Genomic DNA, 13,114 nt, shown 5'->3' with positions numbered 1-13,114 from the left:
TGTTCTGAGCTAGCTCACTATACTGGCACTATAGGAAACACAGTAGAGTGCAAGAATGCCCGTTTCTCAAAAGCAGAGTGTTTTTCTTGCATGGCACACTAGGGTTCAGTTAAACTTCCTAAACGGAGTTGAATCACGTTCAGTTTCAAGTTCTACCAGCAAGGGTACATTCAGGCTAAGAACAGCACTATTGTGCTATTCTGGCCATACACAGTGCAAATAGCATTCGCGTCTGTTCCCAGCAAGTACAGTGTATTGGACTGAAGAGAAGCTCCTGTTTTACTTAGTTTCCAATACTGAGTTGAACTAGATATGCCCCGTTTGTGTAGGAAGCACAGTTCTTTTGTTCTGAGCTAGCTCACTGTACTGGCCCTATAGGAAACACAATAGAGTGCAAGAATGCCCGTTTCTCAAAAGCAGAGTGTTTTTCTTGCATGGCAAACTAGGGTTCAGTTAAACTTCCTAAAAGGAGTTGAATCACGTTCAGTTTCAAGTTCTACCAGCAAGGGTACATTCAGGCTATGAACAGCATGGTTGTGCTATTCTGGCCATACACAGTGCAAATAGCATTGGCGTCTGTTCCCAGCAAGTACAGTGTATTGGACTGAAGAGAAGCTCCTGTTTTACTTAGTTTCCAATCCTGAGTTGAAGTAGATATGCCCCGTTTGTGTAGGATGCACAGTTCTTTTGTTCTGAGCTAGCTCACTGTACTGGCCCTATAGGAAACACAGTAGAGTGCATGAATGTCCGTTTCTCAAAAGCAGAGTGTTTTTCTTGCATGGCACACTAGGGTTCAGTTAAACTTCCTAAACGGAGTTGAATCACGTTCAGTTTCAATTCTAGCAGCAAGGGTTCTTTCAAGATAAGAAGAGCACTCTTGTGCTATTCTGGGCATACACAGTACAAATAGCATTCGCGTCTGTTCCCAGCAAGTACAGTGTATTAGACTGAAGAGAAGTTCCTGTTTTACTTAGATTCCAATACTGAGTTGAATTAGATATGCCTCGTTTGTGTAGGAAGCACAGTTCTTTTGTTCTGAGCTATCTCACTGTACTGGCCATATAGGAAACACAGTAGAGTGCAAGAACGCCCGTTTCTCAAAAACAGTGTGGTTTTCCTGCATGGCACACTAGGGTTCAGTTAAACTTCCTAAACGGAGGTGAATCACGTTCAGTTTCAAGTTCTAGCAGCAAGGGTTCATTCAGGCTAAGAACAGCACTCTTGTGCTATTCTGGCAATACACAGTACAACTAGCATTCGCGTCTGTTCCCAGCAAGTACAGTGCATTGGACTGAAGAGAAGCTCCTATTTTACTTAGTTTCCAATCCTGAGTTGAACTAGATATGCCCCGTTTGTGTAGGAAGCACAGTTCTTTTGTTCTGAGCTAGCACACTGTACTGGCCCTATAGGAATCACAGTAGAGTGCAAGAATCCCGTTTCTCAAACAGCAGAGTGTTTTCTTGCATGGCACACTAGGGTTCAGTTAAACTTCCTAAACGGAGTTGAATCACGTTCAGATTCAAGTTCTAGCAGCAAGGGTTCATTCAGGCTAAGAACAGCACTCTTGTGCTATTCTGGCCATACACAGTGCAAATAGCATTCACGTCTGTTCCCAGCAAGTACAGTTTATTGGACTGAAGAGAAGCTCCTGTTTTTCTTAGTTGCCAATCCTGAGTTGAACTAAATATGCCCCGTTTGTGTAGGAAGCACAGTTCTTTTGTTCTGAGCTAGCTCACTGTACTGGCCATATAGGAAACACAGTAGAGAGCAAGAATGCACGTTTCTCAAAAGCAGAGTGTTTTTCTTGCATGGCACACTAGGGTTCAGTTAAACTTCCTAAACGGAGTTGAATCACGTTCAGTTTCAATTCTAGCAGCAAGGGTTCATTCAGGATAAGAATAGCATTCTTGTGCTATTCTGGCCATACACAGTGCAAATCGCATTCGCGTCTCTTCCCAGCAAGTACAGTGTATTGGACTGAAGAGAAGCTCCTGTTTTACTTAGTTTCCAATCCTGAGTTGAACGAGATATGCCCAGTTTGTGTAGGAAGCACAGTTCTTTTGTTCTGAGCTAGCTCACTGTACTGGCCCTATAGGAAACACAGTAGAGTGCAAGAATGCCCGTTCCTCAGAAGCAGAGTGTTTTTCTTGCATGGCACACTAGGGTTCAGTTAAACTTCCTAAACGGAGTTGAATCACGTTCATTTTCAAGTTCTACCAGCAAGGGTTCATTCAGGCTAAGAACAGCACTCTTGTGCTATTCTGGCCATACACAGTTCAACTAGCATTCGCGTCTATTTCCATCATGTACAGTGTATTGGACTGAGAGAAGCTCCTGTTTTACTTAGTTTCCAATACTGAGTTGAACTAGATATGCCCCGTTTGTGTAGGAAGCACAGTTCTTTTTTTCTGAGCCAGCTCACTGTACTGGCCCTATAGGAAACACAGTAGAGTACAAGAATGCCCGTTTCTCAAAAGCAGATTGTTTTTCTTGCATGGTACACTAGGGTTCAGTTAAACTTCCTAAACGGATTTGAATCACATTCAGTTTCAAGTTCTAGCAGCAAGGGTTCATTCAGGCTAAGAACAGCACTCATGTGCTATTCTGGCCAAACACAGTCAAATAGCATTCTCGTCTGTTCCCAGCAAGTACAGTGTATTGGACTGAAGAGAAGCTCCTGTTTTACTTAGTTTCCAATCCTGATTTGAATTAGATATGCCGCGTTTGTGTAGGAAGCACAGTTCTTTTGTTCTGAGCTAGCTCACTGTAATGGCCCTATAGGAAACACAGTAGAGTGCAAGACTGTCCGTTTCTCAAAAGCAGAGTGTTTTCCTTGCATGGCACACTAGGGTTCAGTTAAACTTCCTAAACGGAGTTGAATCACGTTCAGTTTCAATTCTAGCAGCAAGGATTCATTCAAGATAAGAAGAGCACTCTTGTGCTATTCTGGGCATACACAGTACAAATAGCATTCGCGTCTGTTCCCTGCAAGTACAGTTTATTGGACTGAAGAGAAGCTCCTTTTTTACTTAGTTTCCAATACTTAGTTGAACTAGATATGCCCTGTTTGTGTAGGAAGCACAGTTCTTTTTTTCTGAGCTAGCTCACTCTACTGGCCCTATAGGAAACACAGAAGAGTGCAAGAATGCCCGTTTCTCAAAAGCAGAGTGTTTTTCTTGCATGGCACACTAGGGTTCATTAAACTTCTTAAACGGAGTTGAATCACGTTGAGTTTCAAGTTCTAGCAACAAGGGTTCATTCAGGCTAAGAACCGCACTCTTGTGCTATTCTGGCCATACACAGTGCAAATAGCATTCGCGTCTGTTCCCAGCAAGTACAGTGTTTTGAAATGAAGAGAAGCTCCTGTTTTACTTAGTTTCCAATCCTCAGTTGAACTAGATATTCCCCGTTTGGGTAGGAAGCACAGTTCTTTTGTTCTGAGCTAGCTCACTGTACTGGCCCTATAGGAAACACAGTAGAGTACAAGAATGCCCGTTTCTCAAAAGCAGAGTGTTTTTCTTGCATGGCACACTAGGGTTCAGTTAAACTTCCTAAACGGAATTGAATCACATTCACTACCAAGTTCTAGCAGCAAGGGTTCATTCAGGCTAAGAACAGCACTCTTGTGCTTCTGGCCATACACAGTGCAACTAGCATTGGCGTCTGTTCCCAGCGAGTACAGTGTATTGGACTGAAGAGAAGCTCCTATTTTTCTTAGTTTCGAATCCTCAGTTGAACTAGATATGCCCCGTTTGTGTAGGAAGCACTGTTCTTTTGTTCTGAGCTAGCTCACTATACTGGCACTATAGGAAACACAGTAGAGTGCAAGAATGCCCGTTTCTCAAAAGCAGAGTGTTTTTCTTGCATGGCACACTAGGGTTCAGTTAAACTTCCTAAACGGAGTTGAATCACGTTCAGTTTCAAGTTCTACCAGCAAGGGTACATTCAGGCTAAGAACAGCATGCTTGTGCTATTCGGCCATACACAGTGCAAATAGCATACGCCTCTGTTCCCAGCAAGTACAGTGTATTGGACTAAAGAGAAGCTCCTCTTTTACTTAGTTTCCAATACTGAGTTGAACTAGATATGACCCGTTTGTGTAGGAAGCACAGTTCTTTTGTTCTGAGCTAGCTCACTGTACTGGCCCTATAGGAAACACAGTAGAGTGCAAGAATGCCCGTTTCTCAAAAGCAGAGTGTTTTTCTTGATTGGCAAACTAGGGTTCAGGTAAACTTCCTAAACGGAGTTGAATCACGTTCACTTTCAAGTTCTACCAGCAAGGGTACATTTAGGCTAAAAACAGCATGCTTGTGCTATTCTGGCCATACACAGTGCAAATAGCATTCGCGTCTGTTCCCAGCAAGTACAGTGTATTGGACTGAAGAGAAGCTCCTGTTTTACTTAGTTTCCAATCCTGAGTTGAAGTAGATATGCCCCGTTTGTGTAGGAAGCACAGTTCTTTTGTTCTGAGCTAGCTCACTGTAATGGCCCTATAGGAAAAACAGTAGAGTGCAAGAATGTCCGTTTCTCAAAAGCAGAGTGTTTTCCTTGCATGGCACACTAGGGTTCAGATAAACTTCCTAAACGGAGTTGAATCACGTTCAGTTTCAATTCTAGCAGCAAGGGTTCATTCAAGATAAGAAGAGCACTCTTGTGCTATTCTGGGCATACACAGTACAAATAGCATTCGCGTCTGTTCCAAGAAGTACAGTGTAGTGGACTGAAGAGAAGTTCCTCTTTTACTTAGTTTCCAATACTGAGTTGAACTAGATATGCCCCGTTTGAGTAGGAAGCACAGTTCTTTTGTTCTGAGCTAGCACACTGTACTGGCCCTATAGGAAACACAGTAGAGTGCAAGAATGCCCGTTTCTCAAAAGCAGAGTGTTTTTCTTGCATGGCAAACTAGGGTTCAGTTAAACTACCTAAACGGAGTTGAATCACGTTCAGTTTCAAGTTCTACCAGCAAGGGTACATTCAGGCTAAGAACAGCATGGTTGTGCTATTCTGGCCATACACAGTGCAAATAGCATTCGCGTCTGTTCCCAGCAAGTACAGTGTATTGGAATGAAGAGAAGCTCCTGTTTTACTTAGTTTCCAATCCTGAGTTGAAGTAGATATGCCCCGTTTGTGTAGGATGCACAGTTCTTTTGTTCTGAGCTAGCTCACTGTAATGCCCCTATAGGAAACACAGTAGAGTGCAAGAATGTCGGTTTCTCAAAAGCAGAGTGTTTTTCTTGCATGGCACACTAGGGTTCAGTTAAACTTCCTAAACGGAGTTGAATCTCGTTCAGTTTCAATTCTAGCAGCAAGGGTTCATTCAAGATAAGAAGAGCACTCTTGTGCTATTCTGGGCATACACAGTACAAATAGCATTCGCGTCTGTTCCCAGCAAGTACAGTGTATTGGACTGAAGAGAAGTTCCTGTTTTACTTAGTTTCCAATACTGAGTTGAACTAGATATGCCCCGTTTGTGTAGGAAGCACAGTTCTTTTGTTCTGAGCTAGCTCACTGTACTGGCCATATAGGAAACACAGTAGAGTGCAAGAACGCCCGTTTCTCAAAAACAGTGTGGTTTTCCTGCATGGCACACTAGGGTTCAGTTAAACTTCCTAAACGGAGTTGAATCACGTTCAGTTTCACGTTCTAGCAGCAAGGGTTCATTCAGGCTAAGAACAGCACTCTTGTGCTATTCTGACCATACACAGTGCAACTAGCATTCGCGTCTGTTCCCAGCATACAGTGCATTGGACAGAAGAGAAGGTCCTATTTTACTTAGTTTCCAATCCTGAGTTGAACTAGATGTGCCCCGTTTGTGTAGGAAGCACAGTTCTTTTGTTCTGAGCTAGCACACAGTACTGGCCCTATAGGAATCACAGTAGAGTGCAAGAATGCCCGTTTCTCAAACAGCAGAGTGTTTTCTTGCATGGCACACTAGGGTTCAGTTAAACTTCCTAAACGGAGTTGAATCACGTTCAGATTCAAGTTCTAGCAGCAAGGGTTCCTTCAGGCTAAGAACAGCATTCTTCTGCTATTCTGGCCATACACAGTGCAAATAGCATTCACGTCTGTTCTCAGCAAGTACAGTTTATTGGACTGAAGAGAAGCTCCTGTTTTTCTTAGTTTCCAATCCTGAGTTGAACTAAATATGCCCCGTTTGTGTAGAAAGCACAGTTCTTTTGTTCTGAGCTAGCTCACTGTACTGGCCATATAGGAAACACAGTAGAGTGCAAGAATGCCCGTTTCTCAAAAGCAGAGTGTTTTTCTTGCATGGCAAACTAGGGTTCAGTTAAACTTCCTAAACGGAGTTGAATCATGTTCAGTTTCAAGTTCTACCAGCAAGGGTACATTCAGGCTAAAAACAGCATGCTTGTGCTATTCTGGCCATACACAGTGCAAATAGCATTCGCGTCTGTTCCCAGCAAGTACAGTGTATTGGACTGAAGAGAAGCTCCTGTTTTACTTAGTTTCCAATCCTGAGTTGAAGTAGATATGCCCCGTTTGTGTAGGAAGCACAGTTCTTTTGTTCTGAGCTAGCTCACTGTAATGGCCCTATAGGAAACACAGTAGAGTGCAAGAATGTCCGTTTCTCAAAAGTAGAGTGTTTTTCTTGCATGGCACACTAGGGTTCAGTTAAACTTCCTAAACGTAGTTGAATCACGTTCAGTTTCAAGTTCTACCAGCAAGGGTACATTCAGGCTAAGAACAGCATGCTTGTGCTATTCGGCCATACACAGTGCAAATAGCATTCGCCTCTGTTCCCAGCAAGTACAGTGTATTGGACTGAAGAGAAGCTCCTCTTTTACTTAGTTTCCAATACAGAGTTGAACTAGATATGCCCCGTTTGTGTAGGAAGCACAGTTCTTTTGTTCTGAGCTAACTCACTGTACTGGCCCTATAGGAAACACAGTAGAGTGCAAGAATGCCCGTTTTTCAAAAGCAGAGTGTTTTTCTTGCATTGCAAACTAGGGTTCAGTTAAACTTCCTAAACGGAGTTGAATCACGTTCAGTTTCAAGTTCTACCAGCAAGGGTACATTCAGTCTAAGAACAGCATGGTTGTGCTATTCTGGCCATACACAGTGCAACTAACATTCGCGTCTGTTCCCAGCAAGTACAGTGTATTGGACTCAAGAGAAGGTCCTGTTTTACTTAGTTTCCAATCCTGAGTTGAACTAGATATGCCCGTTTTTGTAGGAAGTACAGTTCTTTTTTTCTGTGCTAGCTCACTGAACTGGCCCTATAGGAAACACAATAGAGTGCAAGAATGCCCGTTTCTCAAAAGCAGAGTGTTTTTCTTGCATGGCACACTAGGGTTCAGTTAAACTTCCTTAACAGAGTTGAATCACGTTCATTTGCAAGTTCTAGCAGCAAGGGTTCATTCAGGATAAGAACAGCACTCTTGTGCTATTCTGGCCATACACAGAGCAAATAGCATTCACGTCTGTTCCCAGCAAGTACAGTGTATTGGACGGAAGAAAAGCTCCTGTTTTACTTAGTTTCCAATCCTGAGTGAACTAGATATGCCCCGTTTGTGTAGGAAGCACAGTTCCTTTGTTGAGCAAGCTCACTGTTCTGACCCTATAGGAAACACTGTAGAGTGCAAGAATGCCCGTTTCTCAAAAGCAGAGTGTTTTTCTTGCATGGCACACTAGGGTTCAATTAAACTTCCTAAACGGAGTTGAATCGCATTCAGTTTCAAGTTCTAGCAACAAGGGTCCATTCATGCTAAGAACAGCACTCTTGTGCTTTTCTGGCCATACACAGAGCAAATAGCATTCGCGTCTGTTCCCAGCAAGTACAGTGTATTGGACTGAAGAGAAGCTCCTGTTTTACTTAGGTTCCAATCCTGATTTGAACTAGATATGCCCTGTTTGTGTAGGAAGCACAGTTCTTTTGTTCTGAGCTAGCTCACTGTACTGGCCCTATAGGAAACACAGTAGAGTGCAAGAATGCCGTTTTCTCAAAAGCAGAGTGTTTTTCTTGCATGGCACACTAGGGTTCAGTTAAACTTCCTAAACGGAGTTGAATCACGTTCAGTTTCATGTTCTATCAGCAAGGGTTCATTCAGGCTAAGAGCAGCACTCTTGTGCTATTCTGGCCATACACAGTGCAAATAGCATTCGCGTCCTTCCCAGCAAGTACAGTGTATTGGAATGAAGAGAACCTCCTGTTTTACTAAGTTTCCAAACCTGAGCTGAACTAGATATGCCCCGTTTGTGTGGGCAGCACAGTTCTTTTGTTCTGAGCTAGCACACTGTACTGGAAACACAGCAGAGTGTAAGAAGGCCCATTTCTCAAAAGCAGAGTGTTTTTCTTGCATGGCACACTAGGGTTCAGTTAAACTTCCTAAACGGAGTTGAATCACGTTCAGTTTCAAGTTCTAGCAGCAAGGGTTCATTCAGGCTAAGAACAGCACTATTGTGCTATTCTGACCATACACAGTGCAAATAGCATTCGTGTCTGCTCCCAGCAAGTACAGTGCATTGGACTGAAGAGAAGCTCCTGTTTTACTTAGTTTCCAATCCTGAGTTGAACTAGGTATGCCCCGTTTTGGTAGGAAGCACAGTTCTTTTGTTCTGAGCTAGCTCTCTGTTCTGGACCTATAGGAAACACAGTACAGTGCAAGAATGCCCCTTTCTCAAAAGCAGAGTGTTTTCTTGCATGGCACACTAGGGTTCAGTTAAACTTCCTAAATGGAGTTGAATCATGTTCAGTTTCAAGTTCTACCAGCAAGGGTTCATTCAGGCTAAGAACAGCACTCTTGTGCTATTCTGGCCATACACAGTTCAACTAGCATTCGCGTCTGTTCCCAGCAAGTACAGTGTATAGGACTGAAGAGAAGCTCCTGTTTTACTTAGTTTCCAATACTGAGCTGAACTAGATATGCCGCGTTTGTGTAGGAAGCACAGTTCTTTTGTTCTGAGCTAGCTCACTGTACTGGCCCTATAGGAAACACAGTAGAGTGCAAGAATGCCCGTTTCTCAAAAGCAGAGTGTTTTTCTTGCATGGCACACTAGGGTTCAGTTAAACTTCCTAAACGGAGTTGAATCACGTTCAGTTTCAATTCTAGCAGCAAGGGTTCATTCAGGATAAGAATAGCACTCTTGTGCTATTCTGGCCATAAACAGTGCAAATAGCATTCGCGTCTGTTCCCAAAATGTACAGTGTATTGGACTGAAGAGTATCTCCTGTTTTACTTAGTTTCCAATCCTGACTTGAATTCGATATGTCCCGTTTGTGTAGGAAGCACGGTTCTTTTGTCCTGAGCTAGCTCACTGTACTGGCCCTATAGGAAACACAGTAGGGTGCAAGAATGCCAGTTTCTCAAAAGCAGAGTGTTTTTCTTGCATGGCACACTAGGGTTCAGTTAAACTTCCTAAACGGAGTTGAATCACGTTCATTTTCATGTTCTAGCAGCAAGGGTTCATTCAGGCTAAGAACAGCAGTCTTGTGCTGTTCTGGCCATACACAGTGGAAATAGCATTTGCGTCTGTTCCCAGCAAGTACAGTGTATTGGAATGAAGAGAAGCTCCTGTTTTACTAAGTTTCCAATACTGAGTTGAACTAGATATGCCCCGTTTGTGTAGGAAGCACAGTTCTTTTGTTCTGAGCTAGCACACTGTACTGGAAACACAGCAGAGTGCAAGAAGGCCCATTTCTCAAAAGCAGAGTGTTTATCATGCATGGCACACTAGGGTTCAGTTAAACTTCCTAAACGGAGTAGAATCACATTCAGTTTCAAGTTCTAGCAGCAAGGGTTCATTCAGGCTAAGAACAGCACTCTTGTGCTATTCTGGCCATACACAGTGCAAATAGCATTCGCGTCTGTTCCCAGCAAGTACAGTGTATTGGACTGAAGAGAAGCTCCTGTTTTACTTAGTTTCCAATACTGAGTTGAACTAGATATGCCCCGTTTGTGTAGGAAGCGTGGTTCTCTTGTTCCTAGCTAGCTCACTGTACTGGCCCTATAGGAAACACAGTAGAGTGCAAGAATGCCCGTTTCTCAAAAGCAGAGTGTTTTCTTGCATGGCACACTAGGGTTATGTTAAACTTCCTAAACGGAGTTGAATCACGTTCAGTTTCAAGTTCTACCAGCAAGGGTCCATTCAGGCTAAGAACAGCACTCTTGTGCTATACTGGCCATACACAGTTCAACTAGTATTCGCGTCTGTTCCCAGCAAGTACAGTGTATTGGACTGAAGAGAAGCTCCTGTTTTACTTAGTTTCCAATCCTGAGTTGAACTAGATATGCCCCGTTTGTGTAGGAAGTACAGTTCTTTTGTTCTGATTTAGCTCACTGTACTGGCCCTATAGGAAACACAGTAGAGTGCAAGAATGCCCGTTTCTCAAAAGCAGAGTGTTTTTCTTGCATGGCACACTAGGGTTCAGTTAACCTTCCTAAACGGAGTTGAATCACGTTCAGTTTCAAATTCTAGCAGCAAGGATTCATTCAGGCTGAGAACAGCACTCTTGAGCTATTCTGGTGATACACAGTGCAAATAGCATTCTCGTCTGTTCCCAGCAAGTACAGTGCATTGGACTGAAGAGATGCTCCTGTTTTACTTAGTTTCCAATCCTGAGTTGAACTAGATATGCCCCGTTTGTGTAGGAAGCACAGTTCTTTTGTTCTGAGGTAGCTCACTGTACTGGCCCTATAGGAAACACAGCAGAGTGCAAGAATGCCCGTTTCTCAAAAGCAGAGTGTTTTCTTGCATGGCACACTAGGGTTCAGTTAAACTTCCTAAACGGAGTTGAATCACGTTAAGTTTCAAGTTCTAGCAGCAAGGGTTCATTCAGGCTAAGAACAGCACTCATGTGCTATTCTGGCCAAACTCAGTGCAAATAGCATTCGCGTCTGTTCCCAGCAAGTACAGTGTTTTGGACTGAAGAGAAGCTCCTGTTTTACTTAGTTTCCAATCCTGAGTTGAAATAGATATGCCGCGTTTGTGTAGGAAGCACAGTTCTTTTTTTCTGAGCTAGCTCACTGTACTGGCACTATAGGAAACACAGTAGAGTGCAAGAATGCCCGTTTCTCAATAGCAGAGTGTTTTTCTTGCATGGCACACTAGGTTTCAACTTCCTAAGCGGAGTTGAATCACGTTCAGTTTCAATTCTAGCAGCAAGGGTTCATTCAGGATAAGAATAGCACTCTTGTGCTATTCTGGCCATACACAGTGCAAATAGCATTCGCGTCTGTTCCCAGCAAGTACAGTGTATTGGACTGAAGAGAAGCTCCTGTTTTACTTAGATTCCAATCCTGAGTTGAACTAGATATGCCCCGTTTGAGTAGGAAGCACAGTTCTTTTGTTCTGAGCTAGTACACTGTACTGGCCCTATAGGAAACACAGTAGAGTGCAAGAATGCCTTTTTCTCAAAAGCAGATTGTTTTTCTTGCATGGCACACTAGGGTTCAGTTAAACTTCCTAAACGGAGTTGAATCATGTTCAGTTTCAAGTTCTAGCAGCAAGGGTTCATTCAGGCTAAGAACAGCACTCTTGTGCTATTCTGGCCATACACAGTGCAAATAGCATTCGCGTCTGCTCCCAGCAAGTACAGTGCATTGGACTGAAGAGAAGCTCCTGTTTTACTTAATTTCCAATCCTGAGTTGAACTAGGTATGCCCCGTTTTGGTAGGAAGCACAGTTCTTTTGTTTTGAGCTAGCTCACTGTACTGGCCCTATAGGAAACACAGTAGAGTGCAAGAATGCCCGTTTCTCAAAAGCAGAGTGTTTTTCTTGCATGGCACACTAGGGTTCAGTTAAACTTCCTAAAAGGAGTTGAATCACGTTCAGTTTCAATTATAGCAGCAAGGGTTCATTCAGGCTAAGAACATCACCCTTGTCCTATTCTGGCCATACACAGTGCAAATAGCATTCGCGTCTGTTCCCAGCAAGTACAGTGTATAGGACTGAAGGGAAGTCCTATTTTTCTTAGTTTCCATTCCTCAGTTGAACTAGATATGCCCTGTTTGTGTAGGAAGCACAGTTCTTTTGTTCTGAGCTAGTTCACTGTACTGGCCCTATAGGAAACGCATTAGAGTGCAAGAATGCCCGTTTCCCAAAAGCAGAGTGTTTTTCTTGCATGGCACACTAGGGTTCAGTTAAACTTACTAAACGGAGTTGAATCACGTTCAGTTTCAAGTTCTACCAGCAAGAGTTCATTCAGGCTAAGAACAACACTCTTGTGCTATTCTGGCCAAACACAGTGCAACTAGCATTCGCGTCTGTTCCCAGCAAGTGGAGTGCATTGGACTGAAGAGAAGCTCCTGTTTTACTTAGTTTCCAATACTGAGTTGAACTAGATATGCCCCGTTTGTGTAGGAAGCACAGTTCTATTGTTCTGAGCTAGCTCACTGTACTGGCCCTATAGGAAACACAGTAGAGTGCAAGAATGCCCGTTTCTCAAAAGCAGAGTGTTTTCTTGCATGGAACACTAGGGTTCAGTTAAACTTCCTAAACGGAGTTGAATCACGTTCAGTTTCAAGTTCTAGCAGCAAGGGTTCTTTCAGGATAAGAATAGCACTCTTGTGCTATTCTGGCCATACACAGTGCAAATAGCATTCGCGTTGTTCCCAGCAAGTACAGTGTATTGGACTGAAGAGAAGCTCCTGTTTTACTTAGTTTCCAATACTGAGTTGAACTAGATATGCCCCGTTTGTGTAGCAAGCACAGTTCTATTGTTCTGAGCTAGCTCACTGTACTGGCCCTATAGGAAACACAGAAGAGTGCAAGAATGCCCGTTTCTCAAAAGCAGAGTGTTTTCTTGCATGGAACACTAGGGTTCAGTTAAACTTCCTAAACGGAGTTGAATCACGTTCAGTTTCAAGTTCTAGCAGCAAGGGTTCATTCAGGCTAAGAACAGCACTCTTGTGCTATTCTGGCCATACACAGTGCAAATAGCATTCGCGTCTGTTCCCAGCAATACAGTGTATTGGACTGAAGAGAAGCTCCTGTTTTACTTAGTTTCCAATCCTGAGTTGAACTAGATATGCCCTGTTTGTGTAGGAAGCACAGTTCTTTTGTTCTGAGCTAGCTCACTGTACTGGCTTATTGGAAACAAAGTACAGTGCATGAATGCCCGTTTCTCAAAAGCAGAGTGTTTTTCATGCATGGCACA

Source organism: Peromyscus maniculatus, chromosome 23 (assembly GCF_049852395.1).
Source record: "Peromyscus maniculatus bairdii isolate BWxNUB_F1_BW_parent chromosome 23, HU_Pman_BW_mat_3.1, whole genome shotgun sequence".
Classification (NCBI taxonomy): domain Eukaryota; kingdom Metazoa; phylum Chordata; class Mammalia; order Rodentia; family Cricetidae; genus Peromyscus; species Peromyscus maniculatus.
This window is presented reverse-complemented; position numbering follows the sequence as displayed.